Source organism: Vicia villosa, unplaced genomic scaffold, assembly GCF_029867415.1.
Source record: "Vicia villosa cultivar HV-30 ecotype Madison, WI unplaced genomic scaffold, Vvil1.0 ctg.001792F_1_1, whole genome shotgun sequence".
NCBI lineage: Eukaryota > Viridiplantae > Streptophyta > Magnoliopsida > Fabales > Fabaceae > Vicia > Vicia villosa.
This window is the reverse complement of record NW_026705729.1, coordinates 197,425-218,223: the sequence shown is the minus strand read 5'-3', so window position 1 is coordinate 218,223 and position 20,799 is coordinate 197,425.

The window sequence follows — 20,799 nt, the reverse complement described above, 5'->3', positions numbered from 1 at the left end:
TGTATCTTGAGCTTGTGCACCACTTGCATGGCTCAAATCCCTAAAAGTTGGACACTTGCAACTTTTGTATGACTTTGCCGAAATCTTCTTCCAAGAAGTGATCTAAAGTGTTCTGACGTAATGCTTGATGTGCTTTCCACTCTAGGGGCACTTGGTTATCTGATTAAAGGCTGTCAGTTATTCAAAGACAAGGTTCAAGATCTGATTGACTCAAAGGCTATCACATTCGCACTTGAGGGCCAGAACTGAAGTTCTCTTTTGACTTAACGGATCTTTTGAAGCAATAAGTCCATACGGAGAGGATCTCCTCAACATTGGCATTTCTTAAATCATCACGCATACCATGTTTAAACTTTATTGCTTTGTTCAATACTGTTGCTTGCAAAACTTGTTTATTTTTGAACTATAATCATAATGCATTGGATATGTTTGTCTTGAAAAAATCCATTCACTTTTGCTTATATATGTTTTTCTATGCTTTTCGTGATACTCAACTCTTGTTAACAAAGCATGATAACTCCGAAGGGAGGATGATGAACATAATACCAAGAACCTCAAATGGTATGCTTTTGAGTAGAACCATGTTGATGATGTACAGGCATTGTTTCAAATTCCCAAACACTGGAGAAATAAGGGAGTGAAACCTTCGTTAACCCTTCTGAGCCTTCGAAGTAGGAGTTTCTTTTCTCTATAAAAAAACCTTATTTTTAACCCAGGGGCGGGTAGTATTCAGTTAACCTGATTGAGCATTCAAAATTCATCAGGAGCATACATCTAAAGATACAACAATGGCTATCTTTCAACAGATTGAGAAAAGTCAAATCCACAACGATTATCCCTCACCTCAGGAGGTCGAGACATCAAATTTATCCCTCACATCAGGAGGTCGAGACCAACATCAAAGCCGTTGTGGTTTATCCCTCACATCAAGAGGTCAAAAGATGGCAATACCACAATGGTAATTCTTCATCAATCAATGACTCAGGCAGTCATAATCACTACCATTCCAACAAATCAGAGATCCAGGATCACATGACTTGTTCAAAAAAAAAGAATGAATAGAAAAGAAAAAAAAAAGAAAAAAAAGCCCGCTAAGTCAACAACTTGAAAATAAGTGACTTAGGCAAAAGTTAGGGCATCCCGCTGGACATCCAACTCAAAATTCAAAAGAATTTGTCCAGGAAAAATTTAGGGAAACAAAAAAAGAAAAAAATAAAGCAAAGCAAAAGAGAAAAAAAACAAGGATTACAAAATAAGATCCTTAACAAGGAACAAAGTCGTGTGATCAGACACCAAAAACGAAAGGTAAAGTGGTTGTCGTGTCCAAATACCTCATTGATTCCTCAACTATCCCAAGCTCCTCTTGAAAGATGAATGCTCGTGTCAAGTTAACTGAACTTAGGACTGGAGAACATCACGAAGGGGGTGGGCACCAAATAATTTGAGCCTAAAAATCCTTTTTTATTAAACCGTGAACCTGGCCACGTTACAACCCTTAAAAGTCCTAACTGAAGCATGGGTTAATTCGAAAGCATACTGTACATGAGAATACGGTAAGCTGACTCCTAGGAGTTTTGCTAAACGCTTGAGTTGGTATCGCACCATCTTTCTTTAACAAAAAAACGATGTTACGACATCTTTTCAAAAAGTTTCTTTAAACTTCAAGACAAACATACTCTTTGCATTAGAATTATATTTCTCATAATAAACATTCTTTGCATATGAACAAGTTCTTGACATCAAGAAAGTTTCCATCATGAACTTTAGATGAAAACGCTTTATCCTCCCGAAGGACAAGTTGTCTTCAGAACTCCGTTGAGTTAAGGGCAGCAATATTTCAAAGTCTGATCACCCTCAGGGGCACAAAAGCGTTTGGTTACTCTATCGAGTAAGTTTTCAATCAATCTGAGGCAATCAGGTCAAGATTCAAAGAATCTCTCAAAACATTAAGCAATCAGAGGCATTCACCCAAGCGTAGCTGAAGCTACCTACAATACAAGTCAGGCAGGGGCATGGTTCCGAGATTCTTGATACTGGGGCAAGTCAGTTTGATATGAACAGATATCAAAAGGTCCTTACAAGACAAATTTCTTCAAAGTCCTTACAGGCTGGGGCAAAGCACTATGCATTGGCATTTTATTTTCATCAGGAGGTGTTCAGTTTAAAGTTCAGGTGTGAGCTAAACAAGTTATGAACTTGAGAACCATCAGGGTCGTCATCCTCAATGGTCTGAAGCTGAAAGTCTAATCTTCATTGGTATCTTCGCATTTCAGTGTGATTTTCAAAACCCTTCCAGAGGTTGCAACCGTTGGTTATTGGTATCCCTCAACCAGAGTCCTATTATGTGGACATCGGATTCCTCTGCTTTCTGACCCTCGAGTCGTGAGCTTGATCCTTTTCCGACCCTCGCGTCGTGAGTTTGATCCCTTTCCGACCCTCGCGTCGTGAGTTTGATCCCTTTCCGACCCTCGCGTCGTGAGTTTGATCCTTTTCCGACCCTCGAGTCGTGAGTTTGATCCCTTTCCGACCCTCGCGTCGTGAGCTTGATCCTTTTCCGACCCTCGCGTCGTGAGTTTGATCCCTTTCCGACCCTCGCGTCGTGAGCTTGATCCTTTTCCGACCCTCGAGTCGTGAGTTTGATCCCTTTCCGACCCTCGCGTCGTGAGTTTGATCCCTTTCCGACCCTCGCGTCGTGAGTTTGATCCCTTTCCGACCCTCGCGTCGTGAGTTTGATCCCTTTCTGATCCTCGCGTCGTGAGTTTGATTCCTTTCCGACCCTCGCGTCGTGAGTTGATCCTTTTCCGACCCTCGAGTCGTGAGTTGATCCTTTTCCGACCCTCGAGTCGTGAGTTGATCCTTTTCCGACCCTCGCGTCGTGAGCTTGATCCTTTTCCGACCCTCGTGTCGTGAGCATGATCCTTTTCCGACCCTCGAGTCGTGAGTTGATTCCTTTCCGACCTTCGTGTCGTGAGTTTACCTTCTTTCCGACCCTCGAGTCGTGAGTTTGTTTCATTTTCGACCCTCGTGTCGTGAGTTTTCAACGATTGCAGATGGTTGTCGTATACACCCCAATGTGTTCGTAAGCCCATTACTTGTTGGCATCTTTACAATCAACACGAATATGCGAAACACTGTGAAAGCCAATGCCTATTTGGTCTCTTTGAAGTCAACACTTGCTTGACCCCTTAAACCCACTTCCTGGTGGCACTCTCTTGGAAAATCAATGCTTGATTGATACTCCGACTGATACTTGTTTGGTGTTCTAATCACTGCTTGCTTGTCAACTCATGAATCCATTGCCTGTTTGGAAGATTTCAAAGCCAAGAAGTCGGACAATCTGTTTGCTCTCGCATTTGCCCACTGTGGGTGAGCATCACTACCCTCTGCCATGTGAGGAAACCTCGAAGATGTCATGCTATATCCTGGGGCATTTTCATCTGTTTATCTCACAGGTACATCCTTTCGAGTACACCATGTCAGCGCATCGATGGATCTAGCCAAGTGAGAGATTCTCATTCCCCAGCTGAGTATATCTAGATGAGGTTTTCTTTGTTCCAAGATCCTCATCTCCTCAACAAAGCACATCTCAATGCAATTTTCGTGCTTTAGAAGCCTTATTCCCGGTGGAATGTCTTCTCCCCAGTAGAATCAAGATTGAATGGTATCTGATTCCCCAACAAGCTCTTAATGAGGTTCCTTGCCCAAATGCCTCATTTTCTCCAGTAGAGCGTTTCTCTCCCCAACAGATTGACCTGTCTTCCCCAGGAGAGTCATCTTATTCCCTAGTGGAGTTGTTTTAACGAAAGGTTCTTCTGCTAAGTTCCTTATCCCCAGTGGATTTCTTATCTTCTTAGTGGACCATTATGCAGAAGTATTCATCTTCCCCACTGAGTCTTTCCTCAGCAGAGATTCACACGCATCCTCAGCAGAATCTGTGTCCTTCAAGGATTTCCCCAGCGGAATGCGTTCTATACAAGCAAGTCGGTTACTCCCCATCAGAGTTATCTCCATGACTTGCTCTTATCTCCACATCCCCAGAATGTCGAGAATTTGCTTCTCCAATGAAGTTGCCAAGGTATTCCCTAAGCAGTTAATTGGGACGTCTATATCCCCAAGCAGGATTTATTCCCCAACTAGAGCTCGCGTCTAGATTTGATCATCTCCAGCAGATTTCTGATCCATCTTTGTCAGCTCGCAATGGTGACCCTTGGTCACTCATCTTGTCCTTCACGCAGAGTTCCATACTCTCTTCAGGATTACTTCAGCAATTCAGTGCTCATCTGTTTCCTCCCTAAGCAACGTTCGAATCATGCATCATTCGCATTGCATTCTCAAAGTGTATAGCGTCTTCCTTCTCAGAAACGTTATTCCATAAACATTCATACATGCATCATGCATAAATCATATCATATCTGTTTCTTTCTGCAGGAAAGTTTATCCAGGTTCAAATGCTCCCCCAGAGAGCAATATTCGCCTAATCATTACGGGCGTTATCCTGATATTGAGATCAGAAGAGGATTGTCAATTCATCCATTGAAGACATTCCATTCCCGGCGCACACAGTTCGGAAGAGATATCTGTTCCTATCCTAATATTCAGATTCAGATTAGTTGAAGGAACCGCCTCCGGATCTCTGTCGATCTTTCGAAGGAGCAAGCCACTGATATCATCAGATCAGATGGAGATGTCTACCTGATTGACTTTGTCTTTCAGATGAAGATTGTCCTACTTATTTTCTGGCATCATGTCCAGATCAGTTTAAAGGCATTCTTTCCCCGGCGTACACAGTTCGGAAGAGATATTTGTTCCTATCCTAATATCCATATTAGTTGAAGGAATCGCCTCCGGATCTCCCAAGATCTTCCGAAGGAGCTAGCCCACTGATGCCTCAGATCAGTCGGAGATATCTCCTGATGATTTATTTCATCAGAAGAGGACTGTCTATTATTCCTGATATCGCCAGGTCAGTTGAAGACACTCCTATTCCCGATGTCCCCAGATCGGTTGAGGATATTTGTTCTTATCCTGAAATTCAGTTCAGTTGAAAGAACTGCCTCCGGATCTCTAAGATCTTCCGAAGGAGCAAGCCCTCTGATGCCTCAGATCAGTCGGAAATATCCATTCCCTGACGATTTAGTTCGTTCAGAAGAAGATATGTCTGCTCAGTCCTGATGTCCCCAGATCAGTTGAAGACAATCTTGATTCCCGATGCCCCCAGATCGGTTGAGGAGGTCCATTTTCTTCCTGATGCCCCCAGATCAGTAGAAGGCACAATCCTGATGTTTCCGATCAGTTGAGGACTTCCACCCACCTGACGATTTATTTTCGTCGGAAGAAGACTTGCTTGCTCAGTCCTGATGTCCCCAGATCAGTTGAAAGCATTCTTTAAAATTCCCGATGCCCCCAGATCGGTTGAGGATATCCATTTTCTTCCTGATGTCCCCAGATCAGTAGAAGGCACAATCCTGATGTTTCCGATCAGTTGAGGATATCCACCCACCTGACGATTTATTTTCGCCAGAAGAAGACATGTCTGCTCAGTCCTAATGTCCCCAGATCAGTTGAAGACATTCTTATTTCCGATATTCAGATCGGCCAAAGACGTCTATTTCGCTTTGATACACAGATCAACCGAAGATGTCGACCTTCTCTTGGTGTCCAGACCAATTGAAGTTTTTCCCTCAGCAATGAGGTTGCCTGTTCCTTCTTATCGCAAGTTGGAGCTACTTAATTATCTAGGTCAGTTGAAATTTTTTCTCCCTGCTCGCAGGGTGGTACATTCCTTCTTATTGCAAGATGGAATCTTCTATTGATCAAGAGCGCAAATTTCGAGTTTATTCTAGTATTCAATTTCCTTCCACCTCAACGTTTCGAAACTTTCGTTTCTCACTCATCAGGTTAAAGAAGTTTGAATAGGGGCAGCTGTTGCACCCCAAAATTTGCCCTCTTTTCTGTGCTATAAGTTATGAGAGACGTTTATTTCGTCGCTCGAAAATCAAGAAAAATATAAAGAGTTTTCGTTGTTTCTAAGACAATTTCAGTGCAAAGGTTAGCCATGGTTCAAGATATGGTTTGCGGGATCTTTGTGATTAAGGAGTGGTTATGAGTTCATGTATTTGTCGCTCGTAATGCAAGTCGCTTGTGATTTGAGGATTTAAGTTGGGGTTTCTATTAAGAATGCAAATTGGATTTTATTGAAAATTGAAGATGGATTCGGAAGAACTCCTTTAAGTGTTTACTTAATCTCATAAAATCAAATGTGTGTTCAAAATAGTTGATTGGATCGGAATTTAAGTGTGTATGTTTGGAAAGAAAATACATTTTGATTGCTTGAAGATTTAAGTAATAAGGCATACAAGTTCAAGTTTTTCCAAGTACGACTTCATACAAGTTCCAACCAAAATCATTACAAAAAAAGGGAGGATTCAATACAAATATTATCCACATCATTTGTGAATAAGAGTTTATTCAATCTCTAAAAGTCTACATTCATTACAAATTCCAATATGTACAAATATCATCCACATCAAGTCGGTTCAACATTCCAAAGACAGTGCCAAATATGCCGCAAATTAAAAGAATCCGCACCGGCTTCATAAACCAGTCCCTGTACCTGCACTTAGACAGAAAAGAGAAAGGGAATGGTAACAAACTCAGCATAACGGAATTGAAAAAAGGGAGGAGAAAATCAGAACCGAATCTGAACAAACTTTGAGTCCTCTCTTCATCTTGGATCCATTCAATCTTCATCATCTTCAAAACCTCTCCAATGGAATCCACACAAGAAAAGGGAGCGTGAGCATTTCGTGAATCTTCTTCTTCACTCTTGCTTCATCACCATAACCTCTCTTTCAATTCATTCAACACAATCAATAATCTTCAATCTCTTCCATCATCAACTCTCCAATTTCATCACCAATCATCAACCATTGCTCCTCATTCATCATTACCTTCAACCATAATCTTCACTCATCTCAACCTGCTTCTCATCACACGAAAATTCACAGGAAAAGATAACAGAAAATCCAAAAGAAGATGTAACAGAAACGTAACAAACTTTACCTCTTGAAGCTTCTCTCATCTTTATCACCGTTTTTCATCATCTTCAACCTTCATAATCTGCAACGATCAATAACAGTCAATCACCAAAGTTTCACATAGTTTTCAATCAACAAATTTCAAAGAATCATCAGCACATTCAATCAACCTTTGATCTTCAATCTGCAGAAAAAATCGGATTCGTAATCTTCATCTTCAAGAATTCCTTATATCTCCAACAATCATCATCTTCATCGAATTCAACAATCATCATCGAACCGCATCATCACCACAACGTGATGAATTTCAGATGAGCACGGAGGACTTCAGAAGAGGACTACGGTTATCTCATAGCTTTGTGCGTGGTCTTCGAATCGGTGAAGGGATAGTCTCTAGTCGAGGTCAGCAAGAGCGAAGAGAGAGATTGATAGAGTAGGAAGGAGACGGAGACGGCCGAGATGAGGAAAATCGGAGGGAGAACATCTCCGCCTCCGGCGCCGCGAGTTCGCGAAGGGGAAGGAGAACAAGTTTGAGCGTCGCACTTCGCCGGTAATAGGATTGAAACGAGATCGAAAGCAGAGAGAGTTTGAGGACCGAATTGCAATGGTTGAGACGGAGAGAAGAGAGGAGAGATTGAGAGGCGAGAGTGAGACGGAGAAGGCGAAGTTTCGCCGGAGATTGCAGCGCCGCCGCGTTTTGAGTGAGAGAGGGAAGAAGAACAAGCTGAATCGTCATAAACATGTAACCCTAACATTCCTCTTTTGTTATTGTCTGCAATTAGTCTTAATTAGTGATTGAACGATGATTTTTTTTGCAATTAGCGTTTGATATTAATTGAAAGTAATGGAATCATGGATCATAATCTGATAATCTGATTAGCAAAGTCATGAAAATTGGACCAATACACCTCCTTGGGCCTCACACGAATTCAGTAGATATTCACACCCTCACTGAGCCCATCGCACCACTTTTCCTTTTTTGACAAAAACATGAAATAAAACAAAAACATTCTTTGGGCCACCTTTGGCTGGGCTACACGCCCCTGTTGGCTGCACCATTGATTTTCACATTTCACCCCCCTTTTCCTCATAATTCATGTTAGTTTTAGTTTCTTTTTTTTTTTTCTATCTTCTTTTAGATAATAAAATGCCATAAAAACAATTGTTTTGTTAGACTTTTGTGTGTTAAAAATAATCAAAAACATGTAATATTTTCTTTGTTAGATTTTAAATGCTTTTGTTACATAGTTTTGTTCTATTATTTCTTAGATAAAAATGTCATAAAAAACAATTTAATCTTGTTAGATTTTATTTTAGAATTTACTTAGAATTTAATTTCTATTATTCTCTATGGCGGATGCATGCCTCCTTGTTATTACTGATTTGGTTGTTGAGATGTGCGAGGTACTTCGAGAGAGCCTTTGATTATGATTCGACTTGCTTCGTGTTTCACTTTATTTGTGGGACACGAATTCGCTTTTAGTGCGATTGATTTGCGTCGTGTTCCACTTTATTTGTGGGATACGAACTTCTTCCCGACGGGATTCATCTGATCTCTCATTCATTGAGATGTATATTCCTGCATTGTCTGGCTTGTGTTCTCTTACAGGTTGCTTATGTGGTTATGCTCGACGCGTGCCACATGTCGCTTGTGATCTACTTTCACGACGACGCTTTCTGACTCGCTTTGCTGGATGATGGCTTACGCGAAGTACTTCGGACTTCTCTGCTTACGCTTCCTAGCTCATTGCGGATTTGCTATCCGTTCAGTATTGTCTCCCGTTTCATTTTATTTCTCTTGTACTTTATCGCTTTCTCGCATCATCCTTTAACATGAGAAGTAGGACCTAGACATGCATCTGGCCAAGCCCTCGAAAGAGGCTCTGTTTTTGTTGGTGTGTTTACATTTGTGCTTTGCGGCAGAGAGTCACGGTGTAATAAGTCCTATATGGCGCTCCGTTAAGTCCTCATGGAAGGCATGCGGAAAGGGTTAGCAATCAACCCCCGCCTAGTCTCATCGAGTCCGTTTGGTATGCGCACGCTACGCGTTGCTGGCTTCTGAACCTGCACAAGATCTTGTTATCGAGTATGTCAGGAAAAGGGTTCAGGCAGCCGGACCCCCGCCTTTCTTATAGCTCGCGTTGCTCGACGTTGATGCTCGGTGTACGCACGCACCGTTTTCCTTTACGATCCGTGACGGCTTGGTTGCTGAGAGGGGTCCGCCCTCTTGTCTATGGCCCGATCATTTTCGCAAGGTCTAATGCTTGGTTGACTTTGTTAGAACAAGATTTGTTCTGATCAATTATCTTAGTTTTGATGATAACAATAATATGAATTTTGCTTAAGATAATATGGTACTCTAATCCAATGCAATTTCCCTTTCAGGAAATATATATAAAGAGTACGCATAATTCAGCGCTCAGAAGCTTTGTCTCAAGGGTTCAGCATGCAACATCAGAACATGGTCTGGCAAGACATCAGAAGATGGTCGAAGCAGAATCAGAACATGGGTCTATGGAAGCATCAGAAGAACAAGAGATCAGAAGCACTGAAGCTCAGAAGATGGTATCACGCTCAGAAGCACTTCAAGGTCAGAAGATCAGAAGATGCTATGCACCAAGCTGTTTGACTCTGATGATATTCAAACGTTGTATTCACAAACATCAGATCAGAAGAAAGTACAAGTGGCAAGCTACGCTGACTGACAAAAGGAACGTTAAAAGCTATTAAAGGCTACGTCAGTAGACACAGCGTGAACAAGGCTCGAGGTAGTTGACAAAAGCGTATAACATTAAATGCGATGCTGTACGGAACACGCAAAGCATTAAATGCATTCAACGGTCATCTTCTCAACGCCTATAAATATGAAGTTCTGATGAGAAGCAAGGTTAACGATTCTGCACCAAAACAACTTATATCAAACTTGCTGAAACGCTGTTCAAATCAAAACTCAGAATCTTCATCTTCATCAAAGCTCACTACATTGCTGTTGTAATATTTTAGTGAGATTAAGCTTAAACGATTAAGAGAAATATCACAGTTGTGATTATCGCTTTCAAGAAGCATTTGTAATACTCTTAGAATTACATTAAGTTGTAACTAGAGTGATCGTGTTGATCAGAATACTCTAGGAAGTCTTAGGAGTGAACTAAGCAGATTGTAACTAGAGTGATCGTGTTGATCAGTAGACTCTAGAAAAAGTCTTAGAGGGTATCTAAGCAGTTGTTCCTGGAGTGATCAGTGTGTGATCAGAAGACTCTGGAAGACTTAGTTGCGGACTAAGTGGAAAACCATTGTAATCCGTGCGATTAGTGGATTAAATCCTCAGTTGAGGTAAATCATCTCTGCGGGGGTGGACTGGAGTAGTTTAGTTAACAACGAACCAGGATAAAAATAACTGTGCAATTTATTTTTATCTGTCAAGTTTTTAAAGCTACACTTATTCAAACCCCCCCTTTCTAAGTGTTTTTCTATCCTTCAATTGGCATCAGAGCGCCGGTTCTAAGGTGCAAGCACTTAACCGTGTTTAGAAAAGATTCAGGAAGAGAAAAACGCTTCTGTAAAAGATGGTTGATGAAAGTGAAAGGACTACACCTACACCTGCATCTACATCTGGCTCTGCTGAGCAATACAACGGTAACAATGGTTATACTAGACCGCCGGTATTTGATGGTGAAAACTTTGAATACTGGAAAGATAAACTGGAAAGTTACTTTCTGGGTCTAGATGGTGATCTATGGGATCTTCTGATGGATGGTTACAAACATCCTGTAAATGCCAGAGGCGTAAAGCTGACAAGGCAAGAAATGGATGATGATCAGAAAAAGCTTTTCAGGAATCATCATAAATGCAGAACTGTTTTGCTGAATGCTATCTCTCATGCTGAGTATGAGAAGATATCTAACAGGGAAACGGCCTATGACATATATGAGTCCTTGAAAATGACTCATGAAGGAAACGCTCAAGTCAAGGAGACCAAAGCTCTAGCTTTAATCCAGAAGTATGAAGCCTTCAAGATGGAGGATGATGAAGACATTGAAAAGATGTTTTCAAGATTTCAAACTCTTACTGCTGGATTGAGAGTTCTTGACAAGGGATACACCAAGGCTGATCACGTAAAGAAGATCATCAGAAGCTTACCCAGAAGATGGGGTCCTATGGTGACTGCATTCAAGATTGCAAAGAATCTGAATGAAGTTTCTCTGGAAGAGCTTATCAGTGCCTTGAGGAGTCATGAAATAGAGCTGGACGCAAATGAGCCTCAAAAGAAAGGTAAGTCTATTGCATTAAAATCCAATATCAAGAAATGCACTAACGCTTTTCAGGCTAGAGAAGAAGATCCTGAAGAATCAGAATCTGAAGAAGAAGATGAACTGTCCTTAATCTCCAGAAGGCTAAATCAACTCTGGAAGACCAAGCAGAGGAAGTTCAGAGGCTTCAGAAGTTCAAAGAAATTTGAACGTGGAGAATCTTCTGATGACAGAAGATTTGACAAGAAGAAGGTCATGTGCTATGAATGCAATGAGCCTGGACACTACAAGAATGAATGTCCAAATCTTCAGAAGGAAAATTCCAAGAAGAAGTTTCATAAGAAGAAAAGTCTTATGGCAACCTGGGATGAGTCAGAAGATGACTCTGAAGATGAGCAGGCCAACTGTGCGCTGATGGCGACAGAAGATGACGGATCAGAATCTACATCAGAATCAGATTCTGAAGAGGTATTTTCTGAACTTACTAGAGATGAGTTAGTTTCCGGTCTAACTGAACTACTGGAACTCAAGTCTCAGATTAGTCTCAAATACAAAAAGCTGAAAAAGCAATTTGAATTTGAAACAAAGAAGCTTGAGTTGGAAAATTCTGAATTAAAAGAAAAACTTTTAAAATTATCCAATAATGTTGGATCTCCTTCTGATTCAGAAAAATCCACTCCTGGTATAAACCATATTCTGAAAGAATATGATTTAAGTTTCAGGAAGTTCTTATCTAGAAGTATTGGCAGAAGTCAGCTAGCTTCTATGATATATGCTGTGTCTGGAAACAAAAGAGTAGGCATCGGTTTTGAGGGTGAAACCCCATACAAACTTGAACCTGTTGATGAAATGAAAATCACATACAAGCCATTGTATGATCAGTTCAAGTATGGCCACTCCCATGATATTAGGCACACTTCACATGCTCAAAGTTTTCACATAACACACACCAAAAAGCATGTGACACAACCTAAGAAATATCATGAAACTCACATTAAAAACTATCATGCTGTTCCTCCTATTGCTTACAATGTTAAACCCAAGTTCAATCAGAACTTGAGAAAATCTAACAAGAAAGGACCCAAGAAAATGTGGGTACCTAAGGATAAGATTATTCCTATTGCAGATATCCTTGACTGCAAAAAGGACAAAGCACAACATGTCATGGTACCTGGACTCTGGATGCTCGCGACACATGACAGGAAGAAGGTCTATGTTCCAAGACCTGGTGCTTAAGTCTGGAGGAGAAGTCAAGTTTGGAGGAGATCAGAAGGGCAAGATAATTGGCTCTGGAACTATAAAGTCTGGTAACTCTCCTTCCATTTCTAATGTACTTCTTGTAGAAGGATTAACACATAACCTCTTATCTATCAGTCAATTAAGTGACAATGGTTATGATATAATCTTTAATCAAGAGTCTTGCAAGGCTGTAAATCAGAAGGATGGCTCAATCCTATTTACAGGCAAGAGGAAGAACAACATTTATAAGACAGATCTGCAAGATCTTATGAGTCAGAAGGTGACTTGTCTTATGTCTGTTTCTGAAGAGCAGTGGGTCTGGCACAGAAGATTAGGTCATGCTAGTTTGAGAAAGATTTCTCAGATTAACAAACTGATTCTGGTCAGAGGACTCCCTAATCTGAAATTCAAATCAGACGCTCTTTGTGAAGCATGTCAAAAGGGCAAGTTCTCCAAACCTGCATTCAAGTCCAAGAATGTTGTTTCTACCTCAAGGCCATTAGAACTCTTGCACATTGATCTGTTTGGCCCAGTCAAAACAGCATCTGTCAGAGGGAAGAAATATGGATTAGTCATCGTAGATGATTATAGCCGCTGGACATGGGTAAAATTCTTGAAACACAAGGATGAGACTCATTCAGTGTTCTTTGATTTCTGCATTCAGATTCAGTCTGAAAAAGAGTGTAAAATCATAAAGGTCAGAAGTGATCATGGTGGTGAATTTGAGAACAGATCCTTTGAAGAGTTCTTCAAAGAAAATGGTATTGCCCATGATTTCTCTTGTCCTAGAACTCCACAGCAAAATGGGGTTGTAGAACGAAAGAATAGGACTCTGCAAGAAATGGCCAGAACCATGATCAATGAAACCAATATGGCTAAGCATTTCTGGGCAGAAGCAATAAACACTGCATGCTATATTCAGAATAGAATCTCTATCAGACCTATTCTAAATAAGACTCCCTATGAATTGTGGAAGAATAGAAAGCCCAACATTTCATATTTCCATCCTTTTGGATGTGTATGCTTTATTCTGAACACTAAAGATTATCTTGGTAAGTTTGATTCCAAAGCACAGAAATGTTTCCTTCTTGGATATTCTGAACGCTCAAAAGGCTACAGAGTATACAATACTGAAACATTGATTGTAGAAGAATCAATCAATATCAGGTTTGATGATAAGCTTGGTTCTGAAAAACCAAAGCAGTTTGATAATTTTGCAGATTGTGATATTGATATATCAGAAGTTGTTGAGCCAAGAAGCAACGCATCAGAAGCAGAGCTTCTCAGAAGCAAAGAATCTGAAGATCAAGTATCAGCTTCTCTGGAGGATCTAAGCATTTCTGAAGAACCATCTGTCAGAAGATCATCCAGACTCATCTCTGGTCATTCAGAAGATGTCATTCTTGGAAAGAAGGATGATCCAATCAGAACAAGAGCATTCCTTAAGAACAATGCAGATTGTCAATTAGGTCTTGTATCTTTGATCGAGCCAACTTCTGTTGATCATGCTCTAGAAGATCCAGACTGGATAATTGCTATGCAAGAAGAACTGAATCAGTTTACAAGGAATGATGTTTGGGATCTTGTTCCTAGACCAGATGGATTCAATATAATTGGTACAAAATGGGTCTTCAGAAACAAGCTCAGTGAGAAAGGTGAAGTGGTAAGGAACAAAGCCAGACTGGTGGCTCAGGGTTATAGTCAGCAAGAAGGGATTGATTATACAGAAACCTTTGCACCAGTGGCCAGGTTAGAATCTATTCGTCTATTAATTTCATTTGCCACTCAACATAACATCACTCTTTATCAGATGGATGTCAAGAGTGCCTTCTTAAATGGTTATATAGATGAAGAAGTTTATGTCCATCAACCTCCTGGTTTTGAAGACTCTATGTCTCCCAATCATGTTTTTAAACTTAAGAAATCATTGTATGGATTGAAACAGGCTCCCAGAGCTTGGTATGAACGCTTAAGTTCTTTCCTTCTGGATAATGGTTTCACTAGAGGAAAAGTGGACACTACTCTCTTTTGTAAAACCTTTAAAAGGGATATTTTAATTTGTCAAATATATGTAGATGATATTATTTTTGGAACATCTAATGCTACACTTGGAAAGGAGTTTGCTAAGTCTATGCAGGCTGAGTTTGAAATGAGCATGATGGGAGAACTCAAGTATTTCCTTGGAATACAAATAAATCAAACATCAGAAGGAACGTATGTTCATCAAACCAAGTATGTGAAGGAACTTCTGAAGAAGTTTAATCTTCTAGACTGCAAAGAAGCCAAAACTCCTATGCATCCAACATGCATCCTAGGTAAGGATGAGGTAAGTAAGAAGGTAGATCAGAAGTTATACAGAGGTATGATTGGATCTCTTCTATATCTGACTGCTTCTAGACCTGACATTCTGTTCAGTGTTTGTTTGTGTGCTAGATTCCAATCAGATCCTAGAGAATCTCATTTAACTGCTGTTAAGAGAATTCTAAGGTATCTGAAAGGTACTACTAATGTTGGCTTAGTTTACAGAAAATCTAAAGAATACAACTTAGTAGGATTCTGCGATGCTGACTATGCTGGAGACAGAATTGAAAGAAAAAGTACTTCAGGAAGTTGCCAATTTCTTGGAAGTCATTTGATCTCTTGGTATAGCAAGAAGCAAGCAACTATTGCTCTATCAACAATAGAAGCAGAATATGTCGCTGCTGCTGGTTGTAGTACACAGATGCTCTGGATGAAGAGTCAGTTAGAAGATTATCAGATATTTGAGAGTAACATTCCTATATTCTGTGATAATACTTCTGCTATATGTTTCTCTAAGAATCCTATTCTTCATTCAAAAGCTAAACATATTGAGATTAAACATCATTTCATAAGGGACTATGTTCAGAAGGGTGTTATATCTTTAAACTTTGTTGATACAGACCATCAATGGGCTGATATCTTTACAAAACCCCTGGCTGAAGATAGGTTTAAGTTCATTCTGAAGAACATCAGTATGGATTTATGCCCAGAATGAGAAGATGAGAAGTTCTTATGTATGAGTAACTTCTGAAATGAAAATGGATTATTTTTTTTATATATCAGAAGTTCTGATTGAAATCTTTTAAGAAATTATGATTCGGTTATTACTAACGTTTCATTGTCTAAGTTGATTCAGAACCTCTTTTAAAGCAAAACAGCTGTTACGTTTTATCTCGGGATGGTAAACCTGTCGTTACTATTCGTGGATAAACGTGCGTGCAGTTGAAGGGACACCGACCATAGGTAACTGTGCTAGTCACCTCATTTGTCTTTATTATCTCTCCTCACGTCACGTAACATTAAATGCTATTCATCATTCGTTTCATTTTATTTTTTTTAATTCTCTTCAAACTCTTCTCTTTCCCTCTCATCTCTCTCTATCTCTTTGCATTTCTTCATCAAGTTTTTCTCTCTCTCTCTTCCGTTTTCGTCTCTTGCTCAAATTTTTTTAAAACCTAGCTCAAACCCAGCGTTCACCCTAAGCCTGTTGAAGATCTATGACTCAAAGGCGACAGATCTCTGCATATCTCGGGATGGCTCTCCTAATACCTCTCAAGTCAGACCTCTTCTTTGATGTTGTTATCAACTTTCACCCAAAGACAGAAGACTTTCTTGAGTTATGGGAGGAGGTTAAGAATGATATTCTTGACTTCTATGTTGAGGGAAAGCCCCGTTTGCAACATTAGCTCTCTGTCTGTGAACTGTCCCTCACTTCCTTCTTGGTCTCTGGGATCTCTCCTACAGTGGAGATTCCAGTCTGGAAGACAAGAGTCCTCAGGGATTCTTGATGGGTTGACGCAGAGCGTGTCTTGCTAGGGTTTAGTTTTTAATTTTTGTAGTGATTTCCTCTTTGGAAATTCTTTTTTGTATTTGCTAGGAATGTTTCTCATCTTGTTAAACATAGGAACTTCTTGTAATATCTTTTGATTATCAATGAAAAGTTTCTTTGCTTTTACATTGCAGTGACTCTATTTGTCGTTTTATGCATCTAAATCTTTTGAAATTTTCTTTTTGATGTTATGACAAAAAGGGGGAGAAGATAAATGATAAATGATTTGATTAATCTATCAGTTGCTGGGTAAAGCTCCCACACATTCACTAACAAGAACTGCAAGTTCTACATGGTTTAAGTGTTTTGCAGGTATAAAGAAGTGAAGAGAATCTTCAAAGCAAACACAAGAAGCAAAACCATGGAAACTGAAGCAAGCCGAGTGCTGTCAAGCTTCAGAAATCAGAAGCAAGAAAGAAGAATGAATCAGAAGCACTGGAAATAGAATTTGATCCATATTTGTCTATTTGATCTGACAAAATTCTATTTGCTCTGATACATATAATGTTATGGCTCTGATACATTATTTGCTCTGATACATTATTTCAGCCTATATGGCTCTGATTCATATAATGTGTTCAAACATATATTTTATGTTCTAACTCGTTCATGCTGACTTTTGTCGTTTAGTTTTTGTTCTGTAACATTTCAGGATGTAGAGATGCTCAGATGATGCTCTGGTACATTCAACAATGTTCTGATACAAATCTAGCATGAAGTGATGTTGGTAGAAATTCAAAGTTCTGAAGCTATCCGAGGGAAGCAGAAATCAGAAGCTGCGAATGTTCTAAAGATCCAGAAAACTCAAGTTCTGAAGCTGTCCTGAATGGAAGCAGAAATCAGAAGCTGTGAATGTTCAGAAGATCAAAGAAATTCAAGTTCTGAAGCTGTCCTGAATGGAAGCAGAAATCAGAAGCTATGAATGTTCAGAAGATCAAAGAAATTCAAGTTCTGAAGCTGTCCTAGATGGAAGCAGGAATCAGAAGCTGTGAGTGTTCTAGGGATCTAAAGAAATTCTAGTTCTGAAGCTGTCCTATGGAAGCAGAAGTCAGAAGCTATGAATTCTCTGAAGACAAGAAGCTTATATGATCGTCTCTACCGAAATAATCAGAAGCTTCTTGTCTTCAGAGAATTCATAGCTTCTGACTTCTGCTTCCATAGGACAGCTTCAGAACTAGAATTTCCTTAGATCTTTAGAACACTCACAGCTTCTGATTCCTGCTTCCATCTAGGACAGCTTCAGAACTTGAATTTCTTTGATCTTCTGAACATTCACAGCTTCTGATTTCTGCTTCCATTCAGGACAGCTTCAGAACTTGAATTTCTTTGATCTTCTGAACATTCACAGCTTCTGATTTCTGCTTCCATTTAGGACAGCTTCAGAACTTGAGTTTTCTGGATCTTTAGAACATTCGCAGCTTCTGATTTCTGCTTCCCTCGGATAGCTTCAGAGCTTTGAATTTCTACCAACATCACTTCATGCTAGATTTGTATCAGAACATTGTTGAATGTACCAGAGCATCATCTGAGCATCTCTACATCCTGAAATGTTACAGAACAAAAACTAAACGACAAAAGTCAGCATGAACGAGTTAGAACATAAGATGTATGTTTGAACACATTATATGTATCAGAGCCATATATGCTGAAATAATGTATCAGAGCAAATAATGTATCAGAGCCATAACATTATATGTATCAGAGCAAATAGAATTTTGTCAAAATAAATAGACAAATATAGATCAAATTCTATCATCAGTGCTTCTGATAGTGCTTCTGATTTCTGAAGCTTGACAGCACTCGGCTTGCTTCAGTTTCCATGGTTTTGCTTCTGTGTTTGCTTTTTGCTTTGAAGATTCTCTTCACTTCTTTATACCTGCAAAACACTTAAACCATATAGAACTTGCAGTTCTTGTTAGTGAATGTGTGGGAGCTTTACCCAGCAACTGATAGATTTAATCAAATCATTTATCATTTATCTTCTCCCCCTTTTTGTCATAACATCAAAAAGAATATTTCAAAAGATTTAGATGCATAAAACGACAAATAGAGTCACTAGAATGTAAAAGCAAAGAAGATTTTTCATTGATAATAAAACACGGATTACAAGAAGATGTTTAACAAGCAGATGCAACAAGGAAGATAAAACTACTAAGACCAAATCCTAAGACCCTAGCTAAGACAACGTCTGTGCCAGCATGCCATGAAGGAGTGAAACGCCTCATTGACTGCTTCTTGGGCTTTCAGGCGAGGGATCAGGGAGACTTGGTCCTGATGCAGATCTTCCACCATCTTTACCAGAGACAGCATTCCCAGCAGGTGAAGATGAAGAGATTTCTTCAGAAGAGATTAAGGGAGAGGAAAGGTTAGATGAGGAGGAAGCTGAGTCTTGAAGGTCGAAAGAAGAGGAAGAAGATGGAGATGATGGAGGGCTTTCACCAGGAGGATGAAACACTCGTCTAGAATAATTTCCAGACAACATTGCTTCGAATGGATTCACCTTGAGAGGATCATAGGTGATTTTGATCTTTTTGGGTTTGGAAGGTGATGTTTCAACAGCTTTTCTTTTGTTGTTTTGATCATTTTCGTTATTTCCTGGGCTTGATGAAGAGTTCATGATGGGTTTGCAGAAAATGAACAGGTAGGGTTTGATATGGAAGAGAGAGAGAGAAAAACTTGAAGAAGAAATGCAAAGAGATAGAGAGAGATGAGAGGGAAAGAGAAGAGTTTGAAGAGTATTTAAAAGAAAATAAAATGAGACGAATGATGAATAGCATTTAATGTTACGTGACGTGAGGAGAGATAATAAAGACAAATGAGGTGACTAGCACAGTTACCTATGGTCGGTGTCCCTTCAACTGCACGCACGTTTATCCACGAATAGTAACGACAGGTTTACCATCCCGAGATAAAACGTAACAGCTGTTTTGCTTTAAAAGAGGTTCTGAATCAACTTAGACAATGAAACGTTAGTAATAATCGAATCATAATTTCTAAAAGATTTCAATCAGAACTTCTGATATAAAAAATAATCCATTTTCATTTTAGAAGATACTCATACATGAGAACTTCTCATCTTCTCATTCTGGGCATAAATCCATACTGATGTTCTTCAGAATGAACTTAAACCTATCTTCAGCCAGGGGTTTTGTAAAGATATCAGCCCATTGATGGTCTGTATCAACAAAGTTTAAAGATATAACACCCTTCTGAACATAGTCCCTTATGAAATGATGTTTAATCTCAATATGTTTAGCTTTTGAATGAAGAATAGGATTCTTAGATAAACATATAGCAGAAGTATTATCACAGAATATAGGAATGTTACTCTCAAATATCTGATAATCTTCTAACTGACTCTTCATCCAGAGCATCTGTGTACTACAACCAGCAGCAGCGACATATTCTGCTTCTGTTGTTGATAGAGCAATAGTTGCTTGCTTCTTGCTATACCAAGAGATCAAATGACTTCCAAGAAACTGGCAACTTCCTGAAGTACTTTTTCTTTCAATTCTGTCTCCAGCATAATCAGCATCGCAGAATCCTACTAAGTTGTATTCTTTAGATTTTCTGTAAACTAAGCCAACATTAGTAGTACCTTTCAGATACCTTAGAATTCTCTTAACAGCAGTTAAATGAGATTCTCTAGGATCTGATTGGAATCTAGCACACAAACAAACACTGAACAGAATGTCAGGTCTAGAAGCAGTCCGATATAGAAGAGATCCAATCATACCTCTGTATAACTTCTGATCTACCTTCTTACTTACCTCATCCTTACCTAGGATGCATGTTGGATGCATAGGAGTTTTGGCTTCTTTGCAGTCTAGAAGATTAAACTTCTTCAGAAGTTCCTTCACATACTTGGTTTGATGAACATACGTTCCTTCTGATGTTTGATTTATTTGTATTCCAAGGAAATACTTGAGTTCTCCCATCATGCTCATTTCAAACTCAGCCTGCATAGACTTAGCAAACTCCTTTCCAAGTGTAGCATTAGATGTTCCAAAAATAATATCATCCACATATATTTGACAAATTAAAATATCCCTTTTAAAGGTTTTACAAAAGAGAGTAGTGTCCACTTTTCCTCTAGTGAAACCATTATCCAGAAGGAAAGAACTTAAGCGTTCATACCAAGCTCTGGGAGCCTGTTTCAATCCATACAATGATTTCTTAAGTTTAAAAACATGATTAGGAGACATAGAGTCTTCAAAACCAGGAGGTTGATGGACATAAACTTCTTCATCTATATAACCATTTAAGAAGGCACTCTTGACATCCATCTGATAAAGAGTGATGTTCTGTTGAGTGGCAAATGAAATTAATAGACGAATAGATTCTAACCTGGCCACTGGTGCAAAGGTTTCTGTATAATCAATCCCTTCTTGCTGACTATAACCCTGAGCCACCAGTCTGGCTT